Source organism: Sparus aurata, chromosome 18, assembly GCF_900880675.1.
Source record: "Sparus aurata chromosome 18, fSpaAur1.1, whole genome shotgun sequence".
Classification (NCBI taxonomy): Eukaryota; Metazoa; Chordata; class Actinopteri; order Spariformes; family Sparidae; genus Sparus; species Sparus aurata.
In genome coordinates, this window is record NC_044204.1 from 15,146,649 (window position 1) to 15,159,327 (window position 12,679).

The window sequence follows — 12,679 nt, forward strand, 5'->3', positions numbered from 1 at the left end:
TGGTCTTTTTTGGCTCTAGCTGTCATGACAATGTACCCTGATCTCCGGAAAATCCCCATGGGTCCTCCCATACAGTCAGCTCCACCATCTTTTCCAGTTCAGTCACTCGGAGGCTGTACATTGACGTGACATTACAGATAAAGGGAGGAGACAAATCTCCCCTCCTGTTCGTGGCTCGGGGAGACAGCAGTAAATGTTCAGCATTATCAAATCTGACTGCTGGAGTCATGTAGGGAGCTGCTGTAAAACACCTGCTAAATGCACAACTCGGACCGCATAGCAGCTGATTTGTATATTCATGCCATAACTGGAGGTCTGGTTGGGGGGGGGGGGGGCGAGCGGGGTGGTGGACCGTGGCGGTGCGGTGTGACAAAGAGGGGAATGGAAACAAGCAGGAGTGCATTAACTTTAATGAACTGACCTTGTCAAACAGACTGTGGGCTGTTTTCAAAGCCAATGTTTGCTGTCTAAAAAAATTACATTAACGCACTGTTTGTACTTTATTATTATTCATGAAAGAATACCATGCACTTGTTACTAAATTAACCCACTCTGCTGTCACATATCGCTGTGGTGGGTCATGGAAGGGCAGTCTCTATACAGCCGGGTTCCGTACGACAAACAGTGCTTACGATCTGTTCTGATTATCATATGCTACTTTTGTAACTAGTACGGGGGAAATCATTCTTACAGTTCAATCTATTTTGTTTTCCAGAGATCTTCTTGGAGTGTTTCAAGTGTCGGTGTTAAGCAGCTGTGAGTCACTCCCCAATCTTCCTTGTGCATTGCATTGTGAAACAGTCGTAAAAATCCTTCCCACGTCATCGCCATTTTTTTTTTAAATTATCCATCATTTCACGCAACAGTTTGACTCATCACATGTGACCCATGAATATGGGTAAAAAGCCTGCCATTGGAGCCTTATTCAATCGTATTTTTCTCCTTCTGCTTTCCGCCTGTTGAGCTTTTCGAAATCCCTGTTGTTACAGCAAACAACGACGATCCTAACTCTAACCCAAGCAACCAACTCCCTGTCCATAACTCAGTCACTATTGGTACAAATCTAAACAAGTTGGCAGTTGTTACATTTTCTTTTGGAGCTAGCTAAACAAATGAGCCCAATACCAGAGTGAGAATTGGTGCAGCCAGACCTTTCTCTATGTGAGACTACCATAGCATACCATACCAAACAGGTGATTTTCAGTTGATTGCTTTCTCATCGGCCACCTTGGTTCCAAGATAAGTCTGTGGTGCTATTCTATTTTTGTATGACATGAATGACTCTCAGGAAAGGAGCGTGCCACCAAAACTGCTATTTTAGCCACCATCTTCACACTTTTAGTGTAAGTTGATTTTCTTGCCAAAATCTAAACACTATCCTATTAACCACAATAAGAAAAGCTGAATTGACAAAACATTTGATTTGGTCATGTAAGTCACCAACAATTGCTAGTGCGCAAAAACATTAACAAGCTAATTTGGCCATTAATATCTAACTGCTACGCATGTAGAGGTTGTCTGTGTCAAGCAGACCCTGGGTGGGTAGTTGAGTGGCCGCAAACACTATTGAAGTCCGACAACTTCATCATGCTTTCAGGTTACGATAAGATGTAATTTAGATTTTTTCTTAAAAAGAAGCTGGATGTGAACAGAAGTCAAAGTTAAGGCACTGATAACAAACACAAATATAACATTATTTACCAGTGAAAATTGTCATAGTCTTCCTTTGTTTTGGGGGAAAAGTACAGCAAACAGTAAATATATAGAAATTCAGTAAACAGTCTCACATTTTTTCAGGTCGAGTGCATTACATTATATATCAGTGAAAATTGTCATAGAATTTTAAATGTTTGTGTTTGCCTTCCTTTGTTATTGGGGAAAAGTATGGTCACTTTCATTAAAAAGTGTTATTTCTAAGATGTGCATACAGTAAATATACAGAAATGCAGGATAAATACAGTCTCAGATTTTTTTAGGGAACTACATTTTCTGTGTTTTTCCAGTGGCTGGGTGAATTTGAGTGTTCGATGGACGGTTGGCTCGCTGCCTCTGCTGCCTCACGTAGGACTTCTCAGCTGATTTCTGGAGGGCGGTTTCGGTGGTTGGAAGCGTAACCCTGAGCAGCTTATTGCTGAAAAAGTAATTGAGTTGTTCTAAGGCACAGGAAAGACATATTCGAGAACTGGAGTTGAGTGGCATTCCCTATTAAGTTCTGTATAAGCAACCCTTTGCCATCATTTCTCTATTGATCGGCTTTTAACGCTCTGATGAAGAATATTGACTGCTGAGTTAGCCGCTGATTTGTGTAGCTCAACACATAATGTGGTTTTGTGTGCATTAGCTATGACTGCATCTGCGTTAGTGCCCCTCTTGCATCTTAAATCAAACCAAATAAATGATAAAGGGGTGTAAAATGGCCGTCGCAAAACTGTCAAGCACTGAAAGCTGCAGCCTCGCATTGAAAGCAGAAAGACAGCAAGAGCACCGGTGGAAAAAGCTCGCCTGTAAACGCTTTAGAGCACACTTTTTGTTTGCTTGTTCCCTCAAAAACAAGTCAAACTCAGCATTTCACAAGAGGTGGCATGTTCCTCTGTTGTGATTTCACTCTCTATTCTTCTCTCAGGTGTTTGAAAAATGCCTCAGATAAATATTGGATGAGCAAACGTCAGCACAACAGCTTCAAATGTCGGAGGCTGTTTGAATGCAAGTTGCCACTCTGTGGCAATTGTGGCATTTTGGGGATTTCAAATTCTCAATTGTAAAGAAAATGTGCTGAATGTAAAAAGCAATAAATACGGTTCTGCCATGAAAGTACACTCCTCTTTTAGTTTTGGAGCACTTGAAAGAAAAGGCAAGCGATTCCAAAAACTGTCATGCAAACAGTTCTTTTCTTTGAATTCAGTGGAGCTCACAAAGAGGTCTTCTCCAACCAATGAGTTTGTGGTGTTGTTGACAGGAAAATAAGAAAAGGAAAAGCAAGATGAAAAATTTACTCTATGCTCATTTATTCACTTTACTGTATGCATATTTGAGAGGGTAAGATTGAGAGAAAAAGCAAAAAGCAATGAAGAGCGCACGAGACAGGAACATTGAAAGGGGGATGATTAGAAAGTCAGTGGAGAGTTGGTATACAGCTGTTCAGTTTTTTCTTTTGTGGTGAACACGAGTTTGACAAGTTTCACAGGAGCACTTCAGCGCACAGCAGACATTTTATAAAAGGAGTGTGGACACTTGCTGTTGCTGTTTGAAGCTGACTTTGGAACTTTGTTGTAAAAGATGTGAATTTTGACAACATAATCTTTACTGGATGTTAGATATTGGCCTGTTGGAACCCAGATTAACAGCATTGGGCAAATCTGTGAGGAGTTTTTTTAAAGGAGTCATCACCTGGAAATCGCAATTTCTCTTGTTAAAACATGCATATTAGTGTTGGCCCTCAGTTGAAACTTGCCTGAAAAGCTGGAGTTTGAAAGTGGCTCAGTTTTTTCGCTTTGGCTCTTTTTCCGAACAGGAATAGCGCACAAGGGTGCGCATTCCTAAAGCATGAGATTTTGACTCTGTTCCTGTGGTGACGTTACCACAGGAGGCTACTTGCATAAGCCGAAATGAAAAAGTAAGAAGGAAAAAAAAGAATTTACCATTCAGAGACATCTTGCTGTAAACGTGTCTCTTCCACCGTCTCTGCTTCTTCACTCTCCCGTTCGGTTTCCGACTCCGGCTCGTACATAAATGCCTGAATTCCGTAAGGTTCGTCACTTAGTGTGTGCGCCATGACAGGGGGCTGTTTATGTTTTGGAGTCTGTGTGTACATGCAGGCTCGCCCCCCATTCTGGCTCTGTCCTTCCTGCGGCCAATCAACGCACGCCTCATTACATATTAATACAATGCACATCCGGACCAGTCAAAACCTCGCTCGTAATCTAGCGATAGAAAGTCGCGGTATGAAAAAGTGTCAGAACAAGCTCTATGTTTGATTTATTTTTTTTTTTTTAAGAATTGATCCAAAGCGATCCAAGGGGGACTGGATATGTAAAATACCAGGTGATGACTCCTTTAAAAAAAAGATCAAGTGGGCGGCTGATGAATGAAGTAGGATGTCTAGTATTAGGGGTGGGAAAAATGTTAGATTCTTCGATGCATTGTGATTCTCTCTAGAATGATTATGTCTCAATGCAGATAAGTTAATAATCAGAATTTAAAAACTGAAACTAACATTCACTTTGCCTGCTGCAGAGCACCACAGAAAGCGCCTGCTGATTCTCTGCTGTACACGCATGCGCACCGAACACACATGTGCGAGTTGTTTATGTTTGAGCGTCAACAAAATGGCTGCAATGGCTAGCTATGTCTAAAAGACCGGCACTGACTTCTTGAAACTACTGTATGGCAGCATTTTGAGTTCCATGAAGTCAACGGGAGAATTTACAACACCTACACAGTTTGTAAGGTGTGTGGAACTCAACTTCAATACTTTGGCAACACAACTAATTTGAGAAACCACGTTGCGCGATACCACCAACAGTTGGGAGAGAAGCAGTGACCTGTTGCAGGGGGACGCCCTTCCATTCCGACACACCTCCATTGCGAAACCCCCCCATTCAGAAACCCCCCACTCCGACACACCGCTGTTCCGACCCTCCCCCCAAAACACAGCTGTTCCAAAATTAAACACCGCTATCCGTGGTGCTGAAATCCCCACTTCCAGCCGCACTCGCACATTTCTGAAGTGGGTTAAGGTAAGGGTTAGTTCGGAGTGGGGGGGTTTCGGAATGGAGGGGTTTCCCCAATAGCCTTTTCGGAATAGCGGGGTCTTTGAAAAAAGAGGGAAACCCCGCCATTACGATTAATTGAAGTCTATGTTCGGAACAGCGGGGTTTCGGAAAGGCGGGGTGTAACCCTGTTGCAGATGCCAGCCAGAGAGCGAGCAGGTGGTGGCACAGCTTCAACCTAACTCTGAGAGAGCGAAGCAGATTACGAAATCGTGAGACAGTGGGTTTTCGGATTATGGTCAGGGTTCGTACGGGTGCTTGAAATCCTTGAAAGTGCTTGAATTTCAATGTTGTGTTTTCAAGGTCTGAAAAGTGCTTGGATTTTAGTTTAAGTGCTTGAAAGTGCTTGACATTATAACTCTGTGTCTTGGCAACATTAGGATCAGACTGGATAGTTTGCTTATTACAAGGAGAAATAAAATCAGTGTGTGTGTGTGTGTGTGTCATCACACATACAGCCTGGTAGCAATAGAGAAGGATGGCTGAGGAGAAGGTGAATTTGATGCAATTTGGACTGATGACACGTTCAATATTAATAAAATTTGATGAATAAGCGAAAAGCTTATAAAAGTTTATGTCAAAAAAGAAAATTACAGGGTGCTCTCAGGTCTTTGTCCTGGTGGAAGTGTACCTGAAGAACGCCAAGTGGCTTCCCTTTTTTTGGATAAAACTTTGTGTTCTCCTTTAATTTCTAAAGTTTTTGCTGTCATGAAACATCATTTTAGATGTTTACAGCATAATACAATGTACATAATTGTGATAATAAGTGAAAAAAATAATCATGAGTATATATATTCCTGTAGATATGTATTTTACCCCAGCGATAAGGTGCTGGAAAATGTTGTAAATGACCCTTAAAAGTGCTTGAAAACTGCTTGAATTTGACCTTGAAAAATGTGTACGAACCCTGTATGGTGTTCACTAATTAATCCGTTGATTTTTTTAATCATAACAAAAGTAGGAAGTGATTAGCAAACTCTGAGTAGCAAACGCAGATTTAAATATTTGTTATGTCAGGGTTTCAGTTAGGACCCAAAAGCAGGAAGAGTGGAGGCAGTGGTCATGTAACAGGCTTTATTTGACAAATTATTAGTAGAGAGGTGAGGGGGACGTGGTGAAGCTGGCCCGGCAGGCAGGCAAGCAGGTGGATCAGTAGGAAGGCCGGCAGGTAGCTAGGCAGGCAGGCCGAGTACACAGGGAAAAAAACACACTCGTGAGATGGGACTCACTGAACAACACACTCACTCACTTGGAACGTAGAAAATACGATTTCAAAATGATCATGCAAAAATTAACACTACGGCTAGAGGCCCTTGATTTAGTCACCGTAACTGGCGGAACAATCTGTGCCTCTCCGCTGATGCCGACGCTGCTGCCACACCCACAGGTCCAAACGCCGGTGAACGGGAGCCGGTGAGGGAAGAAAAGAGGGGGAAGACAAACAGGGGAAAAACACAAAAACACAAACACAAAAACACCCGATTGCCCCCACTCAGACCATGACATTATTAATATTATTTTTTTTTAATCATGCATGGAAATGTACTAGGGCTGAACGATATATCGTTATCGTATCTATATCTAGATATGAACATTCAAGATATTCATATCGAAAAAGCAACGATATAAACGATATAGATTACCCCGCTCGCCCTGCACGTACAGCTCTGGCAGTCACAACAAACATCCTTTTTACGATTGCCCTTGAATGCACCGCTAAGGCCAGCCAACCACAAACCTTATTTCATGCTTGCTGTGGATCGACAGCTGAAGCCAACCAATGACAAACATACGAGGGCGGGAGTGAGGGAGACGGAGACTGAGGTGCACACACAACTTGGCGACTTTCTAGCTGGTTTAGCGACCTTTCAGACCCTCTTAGCGGCGTTATTTCTAAAAAGCGACTAGCAACAAATTTAGCAACTTATTCAGATCATCAGGGGAAAGGCGAGAAATATATTATATTGTAATTCTCCTGCTGCTCAGAGTCATCGCAGTCCACGGCTCCTCTGCAGCAGCGCCGGGGTCTCTGCCCTCCCGAGTGGCTGCGCAGGCGGCAGGCCGGTGTGTGTGTGGGGGGCTGGCTGGGGCAGCAGGAGCGTACGCTGCGGCCTCTCGCTCTGTGGATTTGAGACCGTATAGCTGCCGTCTACTCTGTTTTGATCCGTTAATTCTCTGACTTCATAGTCTTTCTAGATTCCACTGGTACTTTACCAGCGATAACCTGAAGCTGCTGAGTCTCGATCTTCACTCTCACTCTTTCTCTCCAGATTAGGATGTCATCTTCATCTTGTAAAAATGCACATAGTACGTTTGATCTTCTCCCTCCCTTTACTGTTGTTACTTTAAATATATTTGTCTCTGTAGTGAGTTTGTGATTATTTAGTTAAGATTTCTCTATCAACCATTTGTATATGGCTTAAAATAATCTCTTTATTTTTCTGAAAAATGTTTGGTTTTCACCGAACCCGTAGTCATATCGTATCGTATCGATATCGAGATATCTGGCATGAATATCGAGATATGAAGTTTTGTCCATATCGTTCAGCCCTAAAATGTACACAAAAAAATTGTTGCATTGAGATGCATCGATAATCGGTTTATAATCGAATCGTTGACCTCAGAATCGGAATCGAATCAAATCAAATCAAAGAGAGCCAGGAGATTCCCACCCCTATCGAGTATCTAGTCTACTTTAACCTCAGATACCTTTAAATTGTTGAACTGGGTGTAAATGAATATGAATACACAGTTGAACATGGAAACAATAGAAACCAGGACACCCAGATTCATGATCAGTTTTATGGCTATCACTTCTATAAAGGTTCTTGTGCATGGAAAAGATCTTTAAAATAAAAAAAAAACCAAAAGACTACTCAGGAAACGCCTTGTCTGTAGTGACACCTTTAATTCCGTGAGCTTGTGACAGCAGACTGTATCATTACCATGTAGATGAAGGTTCTCAGTCATCTAGGTCACACATTTATATAATTTGTGCCTATATTCATGGTAAAAAGCAAGCTTACTGGCTGGCTGGAGACAATGCCGACAAAAACTTGTGTGTCTACGCTGCTGGAAACTTGCAAAAGAATGTTGTAGCGTGGTCCAAAGGGTGGCTTCATTTCACAAAGAAGGATGACATCAGTGCCAATCGAATCCAAACCATAGTGCTGGCAGACAGAACAAGTGATTCATGAGTCATTTTTACATAAGCGTATGGAAAATACAACCAACCATTTTTGTGGTTTAAGTACAAAGACTTGGTATGTGTTTTAGTTGTGAAGATGGTCTGTTTTTTAGGGGGAAAACTCTGAAGGGCTTCACTGCATCACATATTTGTTTTTTGAGTGTAGGTATTCATTTGTGGTATTACTCTGAGTCACCAATTTTCTTGGATCACGGGCTACTGCAGAGCCACAGCTGCAGATATCATAAGGGCTCTTGAGCTGAAATTGCAATGTTTCAGAGGCAATGGGGGAACAATTGCAAGAACTTGGATGCAAGGATAAAAAATGACTTCAGTCATCACTTTAGGAATGATTGGTGCTTCTGTTTATTGTATCATCTGTCTAAGGTGAAGGTAAATGCAGCGTAATGAGTATGGATAGTATTCCTGGTATTGCATATATGTCTGTGACCTGACTGTCACCACATTACCACAATGCTTGCAGGAATGTGTGAGTGCTGCAGTCTATCACATTCAAGACCGAAACACACTTTCTGTGGTCACATCGTATTGGTTTATGCTAATTTTTGCAGCATAAAAAACCTCAGTCGGTAATGAGTAATTTCCCCAGACATCAGTCTGAGTTTCTCAGTCATTGTTGTTTTGTTATTTCATCTTGTTAAGAAGGGAAAAGGGAGGATTTATGTTTCAGGGGGTTCTTCTCCTTGGTTGTGTATGGTGTGATATCAGTGACTTGTGTTACAAGTGTGATGATCAAGCCTATGAGAGAGGGAGGCAGAGGTAGGAGGGATGTATTAAAGATTCTAAACACACCTTTGATCCCACGGTGATAATGGAGGTGATAGTTTGAAACTTGATTAAATTACTTTCAATCAGTCCGAAGTTCATTTACTGCATAAAAACACTGCTCCTGAACAAATTTATATGCAGAAGCATGTCTCAGTTTTTCACATACGTTATATTATACGCTAAATTGTAGTTGTGAATATTGTTGTTGCAAAGTAACCGTGTGTCAGCAGTATCTTTTGGTGATTAGATATTGTCTTTGAATGTCTGGTTCCCTGTTAACATTGCAATCCAGTCCTTCATAACCTCCACTGGCTCCCCATCCCAAGCAATCTACTTGAAACTCATCCTCATCACATTTAAAGCCCTCCAACAATGGCTTCCCCCTAACCGGACTGAACTCCTCACCCGCACCCTCAGGTCTGCTGATGCCAACCTTCTCAATGAAATTATGTGTTGTGGGCATTGTTCAAGACAAGGGCCACAAAACAACATATGAGAGAACCCACAGTTGATATTTTACTTAAAGCAGCCCGCTTGTGACCAACTAAACAGTCCACTAAAATATGTTTCTAAACACATTTTATGAGAGAGGTAATGAACAGGATCGTACGGACAGTGCTGTTTTACAGTTTAATCAGAGTTTTTTTCAGCCCCCATTTTCACAATACAGAAACAACGGGTATTGAATTCTGGTTCACAATCAGTGTCTATTGCAGCTAAACAATGTGATAGAATAATGTTTCTGAAGGCATTTTAGATAGGAAACAGGCAGTCTAGTACCAGAATTGGTTTATAGTTAATCAACACTTACTACTTCAGACAGTTTGACCCGATACCCCTCACTCGAGCCAAAAGAGAGAGAGGGCGGTTGCTCTCTTGAGATCTGATTACACCCTTTGTGCCAGTGGATGCTCACTTATAAAATGCGGAATAACAATCTTTAGTTGGTACGACAGCCCAGATGGCAGATTTGAGGGATGTTTGTGGGTTTTTCTCCAAAAAGTGGAGGGCTCTAGTTGCAGGCAATATAGGGAGAATTTACCATTGCTCATTTGCATGCACTAATATGATTGTAGTGAAACAAAGCTGGTTGAAAATAGGCAAACTTCCTGTTTAAGTGGTCTAAATTTATAATTAATCAAATTACCACAGACCAATTGATTCACAGTGTGGCAGAAGGGAGCCCACAGGTCTGGTGCCACAGGGCAGTTGCCCACTTTGCTGTTTGAAAATCCAGCCCTCCCTACCATCTGCTGAAGTCGGGTATGTCTCTGACTAGGAATGTAGCCAAGCACAGCTGAAATATATTTAGGGAACAAAAGAAAAATTAAGAGAGCATAAGACTCAGACTTCAAGGAAACTCAAATAACTGATGAAACATCTTCAGTTGCTGATGCAACTTCACTGAGATTAATGTTCTCAATATGCTTGAAACAAACTAGTTGGTACCAAATGACCATGACAGAAGGCATTAGCATTTATTGCTGTCACTAGGGCTGAGTCAGGCTGAAACAAGTATCCAGTACAGATAATGGCTGAGTGCCATCAGACTAAAATGTGTCAACATCCATACTCATGTTGAAGGAATATCCTTGTTGGGTGGCTTACTGAAGCTTATTCATTCAAGTTTATAAGAAAAGCTTGTTCTGTAAGTAGTTTCTAACTCTTGTGATCGAAAACATTGATCTGAAGTTCAAATCTGTAGCTGTTCTGTATATAGTTTTGAAAATAATACAAACAGTAGCTTCTGATCAACCAATAAAATGTAATTAACAACATCCAATTGAATTTTAATTTAGCTGATGGTGTACTTGCTCACCTCTAGCTGTTACAAATGGCCACACTCATAGGTGGAGTGATGTGTTAATGGTTGGAAGTGTGCACTGTTATACTCATATGTCAATCTCTCCTGAGATGCATTCATAGTGTTTACTCGTCTGTACATATACAAAAGTATAATGAAAAAAGAGAAAAGTGAGTGATTGTATTATTGCCTCGGAGAGTTACTCAAATCATTGGAGACAGCCCTTGAATTCCAACATTGCTTTTGGACTTGTTCAACAACCTGTTGTCACTCCCAGTGCATCTAATACAGCAGCTTGATCAGTGACCTAAGCTTCAAACTTTGACGCTGGTCAGTTTTGGACATAAAGAGTCCCATGGGCAAGTTAGCCTAATCCTGTCAAATTGTCACAGTTATGTTAGGTTTCAGAACCAAAACTACTTGGTTAGATTTAGGAAAAGATCAGACATTCAGTTAAAATAACTATGTAATTAGATAAACACAATACATCCCTCACTCTTGACTCTTCGTCACAAATGGGAAACAAACCCTGGTCTATTGAGGGAAAGTCCGATGAATGCTAACCACCCCAACCAACTGACACAGACTTTTCTGAATTTTATACTACTGCACATGAGGGGGCACTTCAAGAAGTATCGCTACAAGGGTACCAACACTGTCAAACTTTGAAGAAGGATTTAGAAGGCTTTGGAATGGGCTCTGTTCAACCCTCTGATTAGCACTGCAGTGGAAGCCTACTGACACCTCAACAGTTGCTTGCTACAGTGCAAATCAAACGGAGGCTGCGGGTGGCACCAGCATTTGTAACACTAAGCCGCCCCCTCCAGCTTCCCCCTCTCACTGTTGGAAACAAGTCCTCCGCAAACACCATGGCCTTGCCTCAATCTTTCCTCAGTCTCAGTGACTGTCCTCCTCCCTGTAATTCCTTATTTTAAGTCCAATTATGATGTTTTCTGATGGCTTTGTTGAAGCCAACTTGCAAAATAGAACTACTTAGAAAGCTCGGCAAAGCTACAACACTACTCTTTACAGTATTAATCAAAATTAAGTGTTATATGCTCATCAGAACTGTATGTTCATTCATAAGTAGGATCCACAAAAGTCATACCATGATATGTTATTCAAGATCAAAACCACATGCCCTGTGGTTTCAAATTCATGTACAGCCTCAGGATGCCTTTAACTTTCTTTATCATAGCTTAAGCTACAAAATCAATACTTGGATATACAGTGTACAAGCCATTCTGCTTTTAAGAAGAACACCTCTTTGATCAGTTTTTTTTGTAAATATAAACTTCTCTTTTTGCGTCTGCCTACACAAGCAAAGTACTCTATGTCCAAATTGTGTTTTTACCGAATATGGATGCAAACTTTTGAGGAGATTATGTCCATGCTGCATGCGCGTTTCCATTGCTTGTTCCTATGTGTGTGAGTGTTTGCAGGATGTGTGTGTGTGTGTGTGTGTATGTGTGTGTGTGTGTGTATCTGTCGGTGGTGGGTCGAATCTGCGTGGCTGGTGCCTTGTGTGGGCGGACAGGCAGACAGCACCCTGCTTTCAACCTGACAGCAACTATCCACAGAGAGAGAGAGATGGGGGCAGGGATGGAGAGAGAGAGAGTGAGTGGTAGGAGGACAGAAGGAGGTGGTCCCACTGGTTCTCAAAATACTGCAAACATGCATTGTTGTTCCAAAATTCCTCCGTCAATTATGGAAAATGCCCTCATTTCCATACTTGATGGGTTTATTCTATGATTTTGCAAAAAGTTTAGCTGTTTTCTACATTTTACTGATAACTGATTTTTTTTTGTTCATGTTGAAAAATTCCTCAAGGTTTCCCTTTTGGGAAATAGAGTGTAATTTATATTTTGTGAACATTTTGCCTGAATCACATGGGTGGATGGAAGTATAGATAGATAGATTGATAGATGGATAGATCTCTGAAAAAAAAAATATATATATTTAGGTATACATTTCAACAACTCAGAGGAATCAAATCGTGGAACATGGCCCACAGTTCAACCAGGGACACCTCTCTCTTCCCTCGTTTCCTGTCGGTGCTTTAATCAGCTGCGCAATAAAGGCATAAAATGCTCCCCAGGAAAATATTAGCACACTGAAGATCTTGGCACA

At 41.4% G+C, this 12,679-nt stretch overlaps 1 protein-coding gene across 6 annotated transcripts in view; it reads left to right on the plus strand.

Moving 5' to 3' along the window:
• Positions 1-12,679, plus strand: part of il1rapl2 (interleukin 1 receptor accessory protein-like 2) — a 491,754-nt gene that overhangs the window by 40,806 nt on the left and 438,269 nt on the right. Inside the window, exon 2 of one of the 6 annotated variants that reach the window (XM_030396627.1) lies at positions 716-756. The exons of the other annotated variants lie outside the window; for them this stretch is intronic. The gene's annotated coding sequence lies outside the window, so the exon portion shown is untranslated. The remainder of the gene's footprint in view (positions 1-715; positions 757-12,679) is intronic. 6 annotated transcript variants of the gene reach the window in all.